Raw genomic sequence first — 13,524 nt, 5'->3', positions numbered from 1 at the left:
TGTGATGCACTGACTGTAACCCCCATTTCCCTGTCTCCCTGCACTGCTGCATGGGAGGAGGTAGAGCTTGGGAAGGAGTGAGGGGTGGGGGAAAAGTGCTTTTTAGATTTATTTTACTTCTCATTATCCTGCTCTAACTTTGTTAGTAATAATTTCAATTAATATCCCCAAGCAGAGCTTGTTTTGCCCTTGATGGTATTCAGTGAGTGATCTCTGCCAGTTTTTATCTCAACCCATGAACCCTTCACTATATTTTCTCTGCCCTGTCCAGTTGCAGAGGGGAGTGATAGCGTGGCTTTGGTGGGTGTCTGATGTCCACCCAGGGTCAACCCACTACAGTATCTGACAGGAGAAAAAAGCAGAAGTATGGTTAGAGAAGGAAGTCTTTGTTAGCAGCATGATTTTTCCAGGTTACTAATAAAATATACAAAGCTAGGCATCTGTTTTAGTTCAGTTCACAATACTCTCAGTTGGATTTTTTCTTATCTATGATCCTTCACCAGATAATGACCTAGCCTAAGCTACAAGCACAGACCTCTCTTGTCAGTGGTGATAAACCAACACATAAAATTCCATAGCTTCCTGAAATACTTGGGGTTTTTAGATTTCAGTTCTATTTAAAGTGTCTTAATTTTGCCTTTATGTGTTGTAAAAATAAAATGTTAAATAAAATTAATTCAAATAATGATAAATTACTAAAAAATCTCATTATTCTAAAAGCAATTACTTATAGAATTCAGCAATATTGATGACAATTTTTTTAGCTTCCCTCAGTCTTCCCCTAGTTTTTTCCAGAATTTATTACTTTTATTGATGAAATGAGTTTGTTCCATGTCCTATGCCCTAGGAACCACTTAAACTGTTAGGATGTTTGGCTGGTTCTTTAAGTGTTCAATTGATCCTTAATCTCTTTGTACTTTCTCACCTTTTACCCTTTACAGTCTTCTAAACAGCTACTTCAAGATTCCTATCTCCTCTCCTCTTTCTCCACAGACCAGTGTCCAGACTTAAAAATAGCACAAGCTTTTGCTCACCTCTACTAGTACTCCTACCAATATTTTGCTCTATTTTCTGTCAGTATTATTTTCAGCATCTCTCTCCAATACTTACAGCTCCCAGCAATTTAGATTCCAGGGAGGAACAACTAAATGGGCTCAGCAGTCCAACACTGCCTTGGCTGATACTCAAAAGATGGAATTTCCAAATAAAGATTGAGAGTGAGCAGCAGCAATCATCAACAGAGTCATTTCAAACTTCGAAAAAGGAACTAAAATATCATAATATAATACTTGCAGAAAAATTAAATATATGTAAAATTTGAAGTTTGCTGGTTCTGTGGTTTTTAATTAAGTCAAATTTGGGGGGCTTGGGATGGTGGGGCTTGTTTTTTTTCAACAGACAGAAAAATGCCACATCGTAATGCTTTTATTTGACAAGGTTAAAAAATTTCATTTTGATAATGTTTTACATTACAACTATAAGCTGTCTTAAAAGACATACCAAAATATTTATCTCATAAGAAAAGCTTTTATCAACTTTATTCACTTATCAATTTTCACAAAGATGTTATACATAAGAGTATGCTGATGCAGAAGTTTCCAACTGAAAATGTACAGGTCTGTACTACTAATGGGGATGTTTACTTCCCAATTTATTTATTCTGAGAGGTAAAATGAAAGGTAGCCCAGACAGAAATGGTGCCATTACTGAGAAAATATTCATTTTATACAACCCTTCCAGTCAAAAAAGTTTTTAGCAACTGTTTTGCTCAAGTTATGCAAAATTCCTCAAAGCATGCTTTTAGTAAAGAGTAAGTCTGTGGAACTGACTTCATTTAGGTTCACATATGATAATTGATTCAATTTGGTCTTTCAATATTAGTTTTGTATTTTGGATGGGTTTTTGTTTGTGTGTGCGTTTTTGTTTCATTTTAATTCAGAATTTCAGATCTCATTTTAACAGCTCTTGAGACATCTAATGTATAAGATGACTAGAGACATCACTCAAAAATCACCATCACAGGCAAAAAAGAGTCAACTTGGTGAAATTAATTTAATTCACTAACAATCACAAGAGCAGGATAATGAGAAATAAACATGTATCTTAAAACACCTTCCCCAATAATTCCCTTTTTCTGGGCTCAACTTTCCTCACAATTTCTCTACCTTCTCCCCCTCAGCAGCACAGGGAGATGGGGAACGGGGGTTGTAGTAAGTTCATCACACTTTGCCACTCCATCCTCCTCAGGGGGAGGGCTCCTTACACTCTTGCCCTACTCCAGTGTGGGTCCCTTCCACAGGGTGCAGTCCTTCAAGAACTTTCAGTATGGATCCCCCATACTACCTACCAGGAAACCTGCTCCAGCGTGGGCTCTTCTCTCCATGGGTCCACAGGTCCTGCCAGGAGCCTGCTCCAGCACAGGCTTCCCACAGAGTCACAGCCTCCTTCAGTCATCCACCTGCTCCAGCCTGAGGTCTTCCAGGGGCTGTAAGTGGATCTCTGCTCTACCATGGTCTCCCATGGGCTGCAGGGGCACAGCTGCCTCAACACAGTCTGTACCACGGGCTGCAGGGGAATCAGCTCCAGTGCCTGGAGCACCTCCTCCCACTCCTGCACTGATCTTGGCATCTGCTGGGCTGTTTCTCTCACATGTTCTCACTTTCTATTTTTCCCTGAAAATCCAAAATCTCCAAATCATGACTAAAAAACGATAAATAAAAATAAAAATTAAACTGAAAGTAAAAGAATTTCTTTTCCTGACTGATAGCTGAGTTGCCTCATAGGATCTAAGACACTGAATACTTTGTTCTGTGTTCTTGTGTTCTTCACAACATTCACCAAAGGAACATGTTTATTTTTTTAAATTCTTTTTCAAATCTACTCATTGTTTCTTACAGCGTCTTTGAAACGTAACTAAGATCTCTTAGTGTTTCTTCTCATCATGTAAAAACACAACAATTTACTGTAGTGTAACACAGCCAAAAATTCTTTCATATCTAAAATCATTCTCATCCTTTCTGAAACTCATTTCAACACAAAGATGATCATTTAATAAACCCTATTTCAAGTTCCAAACACTTCTTAAAATCCAGAAAAAAACTGTTGCAGGAAGGCTGATTTTTTAAGGTTCATTATACTGGTTGTGCCAGGCACCTGACAGCTACAGTAATAATGGTACCACTACAAACCTCTGTCACAAGTTAGCAGCCATCACTTCCTTGACAATTACACTTTCTGCCCCCCACCCCTTATCTTTGACCTATTCTGCCTCTAAATAGTCTTGCTATGCAACAGAAAAAGATGCTGGTCGGACTGCTTTCTCCCACACAGAGCTAATGCTACATGCACTGCTTTTTCAGCTGCCCAAATAGAGGCAGCAGTTTGTTCCAGGTGTTCCTGGAAAACCAATGATTAACTAAAATGAACAGAGGTCTCCTAGCTACACATAGTTATATTTTAATGACTTGGACACATACTGATATATTTTACACATTCACATTGCTAACAGAACTTTTTAGCATATTGGATCTTGCTGTATGAATTTAGTTTTTGTGCCACGGAGGATACAAAAAACAAAGAGTCTACAAAAGCCCTGCAAACAGATCCTAGGTGCCTGTAATCCTACACTATTGTGAAGTTACAGGTCTCTACTACTAATGGGGATGTTTACTTTCCAATTTATGTATTCTGAGAGGTAAAATGAAAGATAGCCCAGACAGAAATGATGCCATTACCAAGAAAATATCCATTTTATATACCCCTTCAAGTCAAAAAAGTTTTTAGCAACTGTTTTGCTCATGCTATGCAAAATTCCCCAAAGCATGCTTTAAGTAAAATGCAAGTTTAGTAAAAAGCAAGTTGCTTCCTGAAAGGAGGCAACCTGTTCTTCCTGAAAACACAGTCCAGAAAAGACGTCACAGGAAACCTCAAGTTTTAAAGACATACACTGTTGGAGAACAACCAAGAACAACAACCACCTTTCCTTAAGTTACTGGCAGCAGTATTTCTCTACTTCTAGCACAAGAGTGAAGCAAGCCTGCTCCATTAAAGTACAACCCAGCTGCTCAGCTTTCCTTCCCTCTTTACTTTTATTATCATAGAAGTAGACAAAATTCCTACAGGAAGGAAACAACTTTCCTGAAAGGAAACAACTTTTCTTTAGACCAGGAGTAAGCTTCTTTTAGAAGTAAGTAAGGTTCCTTCTTCAGATAGGCCTTCTTTCTCCATTGCCCTCATTCACCATGTTCAGTTAATGAAGATTTTGACTCTGAGTTGAAAAAAAAATAAAATATAAAACTGTGCCACTGCAAAAACGAAATCCCTTTTATTTGTGAGACCGCTTGCTTCTCATTAAAAAAAAACACAATAAACCAACAAAAGTTGATTTATTGTCTTCCAAGCCTCTTATGCTCTTATGGCAAATAAATACATAAAACAGGAAAGTGTCCTGCATTCATCACAGGCATCAAGTATTCACAATGCATTCACAGTCTATTAATATTTTAATTACCCAGTTGGTCATGCAATGGGGATACACTACCTCCATTATGAAGACAGACTGACACCATAAAACATTTTTAATACTCTGGTTAAATATTTTCTAGAATTTTATGATTCCCCATTTCTACCAATCAAAAGTTGAATTAAAATGATTATTAGGACTCAGAAATTCAAAACTTATTTTAAGGTAACCTCAACTTCCCTACAGAAATGGAAGTCCTCTCAGTGGGAGTTATCATCTGGGAAGTCTGAGACAAAGGGTAAAAACTGTTGTACAGGAGGCTGATATTACTGGCCTGCTAAATGCAAGGGGTTAGAGATATATTTCCCTGTCTCGCAGATTTAAAGTGCTCATGACGTCTGTTCATTCCTCTGCCTGACAAGCAGCCACAAGCAGACAGATACAGGAAGAAAACTAAGTGGTAGATGCCACAATGAAAATGAGAGAAATTCCTTTTCCCTTCTTAATAGCTCAAAAAATTCATGTATTGCATACCACTGTGCACTATCAGCTGAGCAGTGCTAGCAAAAACGCAGACTTCACACTCTCTCAAAGCAGACTTTCAGTTTCCTTGATGCCCAGTTGTTAATACATCTTATTCCAGATGACAAACTGCACCAAGCCTTTGTGGTTTACTTAAGTGGTCAAATATAACATAACATAACAAAGTAGTTCTTCGATATCATTTAAGTATCACCACTCAGCATTTATGCATGTACTTCCAAACAAAATGAGATTTTTATAAACATACACACTAAAGATTGTACATTTGGAAACTGATGAAGCCAACACCACACACAGGAGAGTTTTCTAATGTACTATGGAGGAAAAGTCCCATAGCTTTCAGACAGCTCTGGCTATAATTCCATTAGCAGCTGTTATCAGTAGTGTATAATTCTCCAAGAACTGCCATTTTAAAACTTCATAAAATCAGTACCATTGCCACTGACATAGCAGCTTTCTTCTATCCCATGCCACTCAGAATAATGCAGCTTCAGATTATAAAACAGCAGTGCTGGATTTACTAGTGAGACCCCTAAGATAGAGCTGCTTTTGCTTCCTTCTGTAACAGTGCCCTCTTTTCTGAATGGATGGCCTGCATTATGCCTAAGAGAGATGCTTGTGTCATGTGTTAACTATCTTGTCATGATGAATGGCCATATCTATATGGATAAACCAAGTAAATTAGCTGACACAGTTACTCATTCAGCGTGTGTGCACAAATACATACAAGGATGCAGATCGCTTTTTTATTAAGAGACATTTTTTTCCAGCATTTCATTTGCGATATAGGGACTTTATATAAATAGAAGTTATATATGTGAGTGATGGCAATGACATTCAAAAAAGGATAAGCAAATATTTTATGAATATTGTGCTTAGTATACATTTCAATAAAATTTCATTGTGCTACTATATTATGTGCTGATATTCCACAGCATAGGTAGCATGTCAGAGCTTAAAACACATTATGACTGCAATGGAAATCACGTCAAAGACCGCTGGAAGCTGAATCTTTAAAATTCCCAGATTGAAATTCTAGTTCAGTTAAGTACTGCACTTGGTGAGGTGGGAGATCACAACACACATGCATGTATACACTGCCCTTCAGTAAACTGTATGAATGATTCAACCCATGCCCTGTTGCAAGACAAGCTTTTATGGAGCCTGCACAGCATTCAGTGGAAAGCAGCATACAATCTCTTCCTGCTATTTGTTACAGATCTATCAAGTGTCAAATATCTTTCGGTGACTCTCACAAATTTCACAGCATCTGTAAATCAGTGAGAAGGATATGTCTGAAATACAGAAATAAATTGTAGGTGATTTTGCCCTGATGTTTTGAAGTGTCAGTACATTCTTTTGCTAATCCTGAAAACAGCAATTAAAATTGACAATTTGGTGAATTCTGTCTAAGATTAATTTGATGGTTTCAGTTTCTACGCTGCAGGATCACTACAACACTGTGCATTTAACTCACAAGCAATTAAAGACTACGTATTTCATAATAGCTACCACTCATTAACCCAGCACAAACCCGAGCTGTGTTCTTCATCCTACAATCAATATGAAAAACGTCTAATGAATTTTTCATATGCATGCATGGTAGCACAAACACCTAGCCATTAAGAGTGCTTTTGTCTACCACAGTATTTGTAAAATTACTATCTAGAGAGGCTGAAATCAGGCAATAAGAGTGATATGCTAGACTGAATTAAATAAAAGGTAAGTACACACACATCCACGTTAAATACTGCCCTTAATTTGCAAACTTGTAGGTATGGAACCTCCAGTCAAAACCTCAATATTATGTGCAGTTACAGAGAGCTACAGAACAGCCTGTGGCATAATTAATGCTTACCTCATAGAACTGAAAAAACTCCCAACATTATTTTTCTCACGTTACTGCTTGTGATTGAAATTGGGTTTTTTTTTATTATTATTTATACAAAGTGTGACAAAAACATAAAAGGAAAATGTGGAATTTAGATTTTTTTTTCCATTAGGGGAAAGTTATTTCCTTGTACCCCTCTGCCTTTTGCTTAATTTTTCTTGAAAGATGGAGTTTCTGAAATACTTTTATTTTCTCCTTCATAGATCAGTCTGTAAAACCCAAAGTAAGACCTTTCCCTGAAGGAGGAACCAAGAGCAGAGCATTAGTGCTCTGACCACAGAATTAACTGCAAATAGCACAAAGAAGCCAGACCTTTGTGATCAGCCATTTTGCACTTTTTTTTCCTCATATCTTTAAAGAGATACAGATTTGAGACAGCCTGCCTGCTACTCTGACACAGGTGGGGGTACTTCCAGAAATACACATGAAAAGAAGGCAAGATATAAAGAAAGGTATACCTTCTTTTCACCTGCCCTAAATTGGCTAGTTTATGAGGACTCTAAGTGTGATGGCTTTTATGGATCTCCATTTTGTGGTACTTAGCCTTTTGCATTAAACATTTAAGGAACCTGATCTTTTATCATCAGTGCTTAGGCATTTCACTACTTAACATTGCAGCAACAGTCGCCTTTGGAAGCTGAGCCCCAGTGATGACAAAAGGAATGTCTGTATTTCCAAACAACTATGTTTCTACCTATATTCAGTATAATGCAGCACTGGTGTATGTGAACAGGCGTGTCCAGGAGTGTTTTGGAACAACACTGATTGCTGCTTATGCTTCCCATTTTTTCTTAGGCTATAGTATCACAGCAATTGTTTGGAGGCCATTCTCTTTCTTTTTCCTTCCCACTTTATATTTAGATAGAGAACAAGAGAAACAACTTGCGGGTCATATAGATAGAGATAAAACCTCTTCACGTCTTTCGCATTTCTTTGATGACTGGACATAAAAGAAATTGTACAAATTCCCTTATAGTCTCAGGACAGCTTTAAAGCATGGTAGTAACGATTATTTGGCTGTATTTTACCTTTAATCCATATGGAATATTCATGTACTTGTCAAGTGTCTTAAAAATACCCACTTCTATTATAAAATATGTAATCCCTTACATTCTCAGGTCTACAGAATTGTACACATGCACTTCCGACTGGCTTCAGTGAACCTCACACCATTTCAAAAGTAAGAAGTACAGACCAGAATAGGATTTATTTTAATCAGGCTCATTATAAACCAGGCCAATTTATACTGTCACTGCTTGCATCTCAAAAAGTGCCTGCCTAGTCAAGTCTCAAGTCTACTTGATTTTTTTTCTTGCATGTACTTGCTCTTGCTTTCTCAATGCGTGCTTTCTAATGCCAAGCTAATTTCAGTGCATATAGACTAATTTGCAGAGCCTTGCATTCCCTGACTATCTGAATCAAACTCTGTCTGCATAGAATAGTGTAGCTGTGAATTATGTTGCTATTCAAATAGCAGTTAACACCTGTGATGGACAGGGGTTTTTTTACACTTATTTCTTCAACTTTGAAATTTTATTTTAAAAATAAAATTCTAGTCCAAGTATACTTGAAAAGACAAAAATTAAAGTTCATATCAGTCATTAAGAAAATATTTAAAAATATTACATCTTTAAGAACATCTCCAACCTTTACAAAGCTATCAAATAGCATCAAGATATGATTACCAAAGCGAAATTCTGAAAAATTTCTCAAACTTTTTAGATCATTCATGAATCAATTAAATGGTTTTATTATAGGTTATTCATTCAACATAATTAATGTGATATCCATCAGACCCAGTATCTCTGGAAACACACTTAAAAATGACCACTGATTTTAGAATATATCTTTACTTACTTAAATAGTTATACAACTTATTAAAAGAAAAATATCTGAAATTTTGCAATAGTATCTTATAATTCTAAGTCATGAGTGTTCTCTTCATCACAATACTAGGTATTAAAATACATTGCATTAATAAGATTCTATTATAAAATTTTATAAAATATAGCAGTGCATTTGAATATTATAACTTGCTAGTCTTTCTTGAGCAATCTAATATTCAAAGGAAATGGGAAGATTAATATAAAAACAGAGAACAGAAATGTACTTCTAATCAACCCACTTTAAAAATATCTGTAACACTGTTTATGTCTGCACCCAAGACTAGAAAGAAAGATTTTCATTGATTTATTTGTCATTCTTTGGATGAAATGCAAATACAGTAGAAAATATCTGAGTGCCTTATAAATAAATAAATAAATAAATAAAGTACAAGCCAACTTAAATTATTTCTTAAACTAGAAAGAATGTAGACATTACTTGAATTCATTAATAAATGACATTTTAATGCCTATTTAGATGAAAGTAATCCTACTTAGACAAAAATGTTCTAAGAATTTATTTAGTGCTGTTCCTTCACATGACTCAGAAGGTATACAAAGTCCTGCCTACTGCAAAGAGCATGTTTCTTATGCCTCACTCTTGAGCAATACCGCCAATATTCCCCAGGATTAAACGGCCAAAAATAATGAAGAATGTAATTAAGTAGGTACCACAGGCTTTTAGATCCATATTTAGAATTTTTGTTTTTACTATATCAGTTCAAATGGAAGTTATGAATGTATACATGTATACAGTCTTCACCTGTGTTTTCTAGTACACATTCGAAAGTGTCAAATTCAATAAAATCAAAACAAATTAAAACAAATTAAATATTTGAAAAGTGAAAAACTTTTTTTCCATAAAGATATATAGATTTATATAAAATTTGCTTTTCAACAAATCAAACACAGTAATCTATAGAACAGCAATATAGAAGCTCAACTAAGTTTCTTCTTCAATCACTTTAGAGCCAGTCCAGCTACAGACATACTAGTATTATAAAACTGAATTTATTACAATTACTTCACATCGGTGCAACAAAACCAGTCGTATTTCATGTCTGACCTCACCATTTTTCATATAGAACCCAAATGAATATGTTAGCATAGGGTATCTGAGAAACCTTTCAGTCTGTAACGTTATTGGGACTCTTCACTTCTGTCCTTAAATTTGAATAGCTCTAGGGCAATCTCATGTCAGCAAAACTGACATGGTGGGTTTATGTCCTCAGGGTTTGCTGCTGTGCGTCAAAATTTTTGCTACCAGAGTGTTCCTCCATATCAGAAGTCTAAGGGGGAGGGAAGAAGTAAATTAACAGGAAATTCTGCCCTTAATTTAAACAATTAAATAAAATTAAAACAAGAAAATTGAAGAAACAGAACAAAACCCCAAACTATAGGTAACTGATTACATCTAAAACATTTTCAATAGCTCTATGATTTGTACAGACTGTCTAGTCTGTGCACTGCCCTGGTAGGTTCATTATTTATTCAATTCAACAGCTAATATTCATTAGCTATCGAAAGCATTATCCGCTGTCATATACATTTATTTGGTTGACATTATTTTGCTGAAAAGCCATTTCCAGTCATGACTGAATGTTTCCATATTTTTGGCAGCTGTAAGACAAAAGAGAAGGCATTAATGCTCTAATTACTAGCCTACCTCTAAGAATGATTACAGATATGACAATTTTTCACAACTGAAATTGCTGCTTGGGATGAGTAGTTTAGAAAATGCATAGTTAAAGAGACCTAATTGTGGAATTCATTTCATTTAGTTGTCACTTAAAAATCCAGCTTGTATAAAAAGGTTTTATAAGTGGAATACGTCAAACTATTGTACACATGCTTGAGGGCAGAATGTGACAACTTGGCAATATTATAGCTCAGTCTCTTGGCCAGAGATGTCTGTAGGCTATGAGGGCTTTATTTCCAGCTTTCTTCTTGTACCTAAGCAACTTGCATTCACAAACTTAGGAGATGAATCAATCCCTGTAAGCATGCCTCAGGTTTCATTAGGAGTGCTGTAAAACAAACACAAGGTTTCTACCAATCTTCTTATTCCAAAGCAAAGATAAATTGTCTACCACTTTACACCATGTAATATTTTCTTTCAACAAGAAGTAATCTTAACTATAATTACTTTAACAATAATTACTTGATTATGCATTTCATTCATGGCTTATCAACAAAACACTGACACTTCCAATAAAAAGTCAAGAAACTTTACTCCATGTCAGTAAATTCCCAACTAGACACAGGTGGTTTTTTTTGGTTTGTTTTTTTTTTTTAATAGAGAGGACCTTTAACTTCACATTAATGAAAGATTAAGGCAGCACCCTTGTATTTTTAATGAATGTTATGGTGGAGTACAATGTCTTTATTTCCAAATTATTTTGACAATCCTAATATTAATTCTCATCACATTTTATTAGCCAGAAACTAAAACAAGAATTACTATGAAACAAAGCAACAACCCTGTGTATCTTCTCTGTAGACTGTGTGACCATAATATAGCAGTTACTAATACATGTTTGTTAGATAATTGCAATCATTGCATACTACATATCATTAAATTAGGTATAATTGTGTATGAGACTGACTCTTATTAATGAAATACACCTGCTAATGATTTTGATTTCTGACAAGCTCTGCTGTGATGGAGAATTCAATTTAAAATATTGATATGTGCATGCCCACTAGTTTTTGGGCTTCTCAGCTGTTGTATTTGGGCATCTGTCAAGGATGCATTATGCTATTGGCAAGCGCAGACTTACAAGATTCATATTTCATTGAAGCTTTTCCAGTGTGCTTGACATGATCTTTTTTTCTCACTGTCAAAAAGAGCGATTCATTCATCCTATAATGATATGAAATCTCTCAATCATAACATGTAATTGTGACACATTGCAAAATACTACTCATTCTTTCTGGACAGACCCTTCCGATTTAAAACACCACCACTGACAAGGCATCAACAGAAGTTATTTCAAAGGTACATGTTATGCTGGGGGGAAAAAAAAGACTCCACAAAACAAAACAACAAAAACAACCCTGTGAGTCTTCTTCCAAAATTGTGCTTATTCAAGATTATTCTACTTGTGCATGTCTGGAATAATCTCATCCCTAAAACATCACCAGAACACCTTAACACTGAAAAAGTCTAACTTTCAATCATTATGCTTGCCATTATATGCTGTCTCTGTAACAAATTTCTTAAAATGACATTGTATTATCACTTTTCTTGCTTTCAGAATAGTATGCTCACCTCCCTTAAGCAATTAATGATGACTTTATCCTTATGTGTTTAAGTTAATGCAAATTTATTAATTTAAGTGATATATGTGCATGGCTAGGAGAAGTACATAATTAAAAAATTTCATGCACAATATCATTCTATTTACAATAAAAGACACTAAAAGGGTATTTGTTTGGGAAGTTGTATTCACTTTTTTTGCCAAGAGTACCTTTTCTGATGATGTAAAAATCAGTTATAATAGAAATTAAGAAAAATCAATTTAGTACATAATTTCGCAAGCATCTCAAACTATAAAAATATTTAGGAAATCATTTAATACGTTAGTTTATTTAGCAAGTTTATTATACATGACAGAACTCCTAATTCTGTGGAAAATCTTCTGCACCGTTGCTGAAATGCAAAATAAGTTTAAACTAAACATTGAACGCAAAGGTGCATCTATTCCATGTTCTTGTGTTACAAATCACCCATCACAAATTTACCTTAATACTTAAATGCCTTCATTGAAGTGCTTGCCACTTCTAATGCTATGTTCTCACATTTAGGATACAACTGCAGTATCTGAAAACACTTTGGTTCTAATAGAAATTCTAAATGGCGGAATGCACACTGCTGTGTCACCTTGAGCTCATTCCCCACCCCACCCTGCTCCCTAGTGGGATGGGGAGGAGAATCAGAAAAAGGTAAAATATGCGGGTTGAGATAAGAACAGTTTAATAATTGCGATTAAATTATTATTACCAATAATTATAACACAGTCATTAAAAGAAAAGAGAGAGCGTAATAAAACCCAAGAGAAAGAAATTATGCACAATGCAGCCCCTGGATGTCTCCAGCAGCTGGACACAGACACCCCAGCTGCCCAGATTCTGGCACCTGGCTATACCAAGGTCAAAGGCCACTCTGCTTGCTAGTACAGACCCCCTCATTCCTTCTATATCTCTCACACAGAGAAATTTCATTTTGTTCCCCAACTCAAAGTGTTTTAATGTAAGGCACATCACAAAGTTATGGAAAAAATATGTCAACAGCAATTAGTGGAAAAAGGAGCACAAGAGTGCTTCTCCCTCAGGTAAAAATGCGGTAACCTCAGACTAAGCAAGATTTCCTCACATGAGCATCATATAAGGCTCCTCAAGCACTAGAGGAAAAGATGTACAAATATAGCATTAACACTTTCCCTACAGTCCTTTGGTGGTATCTTGAGACACAGAAACTGGAGGCTACATTTTCTTAAAAGAAAAGTAAAATCCTAGCTTTCTACCTTTCATTTTCCACACTCAAGGAAAACTATTGAATGGAGAGAGGATACAGACCATTCACGCATCTGATGTGCTGGAACATTTTCTCTTCTGGGTTTTCCTTTGACTCTAATCTATTAGGCATTTTTATATTTATATAGTTTTGTGCATAATACATTTAGTATGTGTGAGTTTTCATGTTTATACAGACATGTGCATATATGTATATATGAGCAAACATA

At 35.6% G+C, this 13,524-nt stretch overlaps 1 protein-coding gene across 2 annotated transcripts in view; it reads right to left on the bottom strand.

Annotated features, from left to right (window-relative positions):
* The window catches only part of KLHL1 (kelch like family member 1), a 190,651-nt gene that overhangs the window by 135,975 nt on the left and 41,152 nt on the right, over nucleotides 1-13,524 (bottom strand). The window lies entirely within an intron of this gene.

The sequence above is a fragment of the Aphelocoma coerulescens genome, chromosome 1, assembly GCF_041296385.1.
Source record: "Aphelocoma coerulescens isolate FSJ_1873_10779 chromosome 1, UR_Acoe_1.0, whole genome shotgun sequence".
Lineage (NCBI taxonomy): Eukaryota > Metazoa > Chordata > Aves > Passeriformes > Corvidae > Aphelocoma > Aphelocoma coerulescens.
The sequence above is the reverse complement of the archived record's forward strand: the minus strand, read 5'-3'. Positions and strand labels throughout refer to the sequence as shown.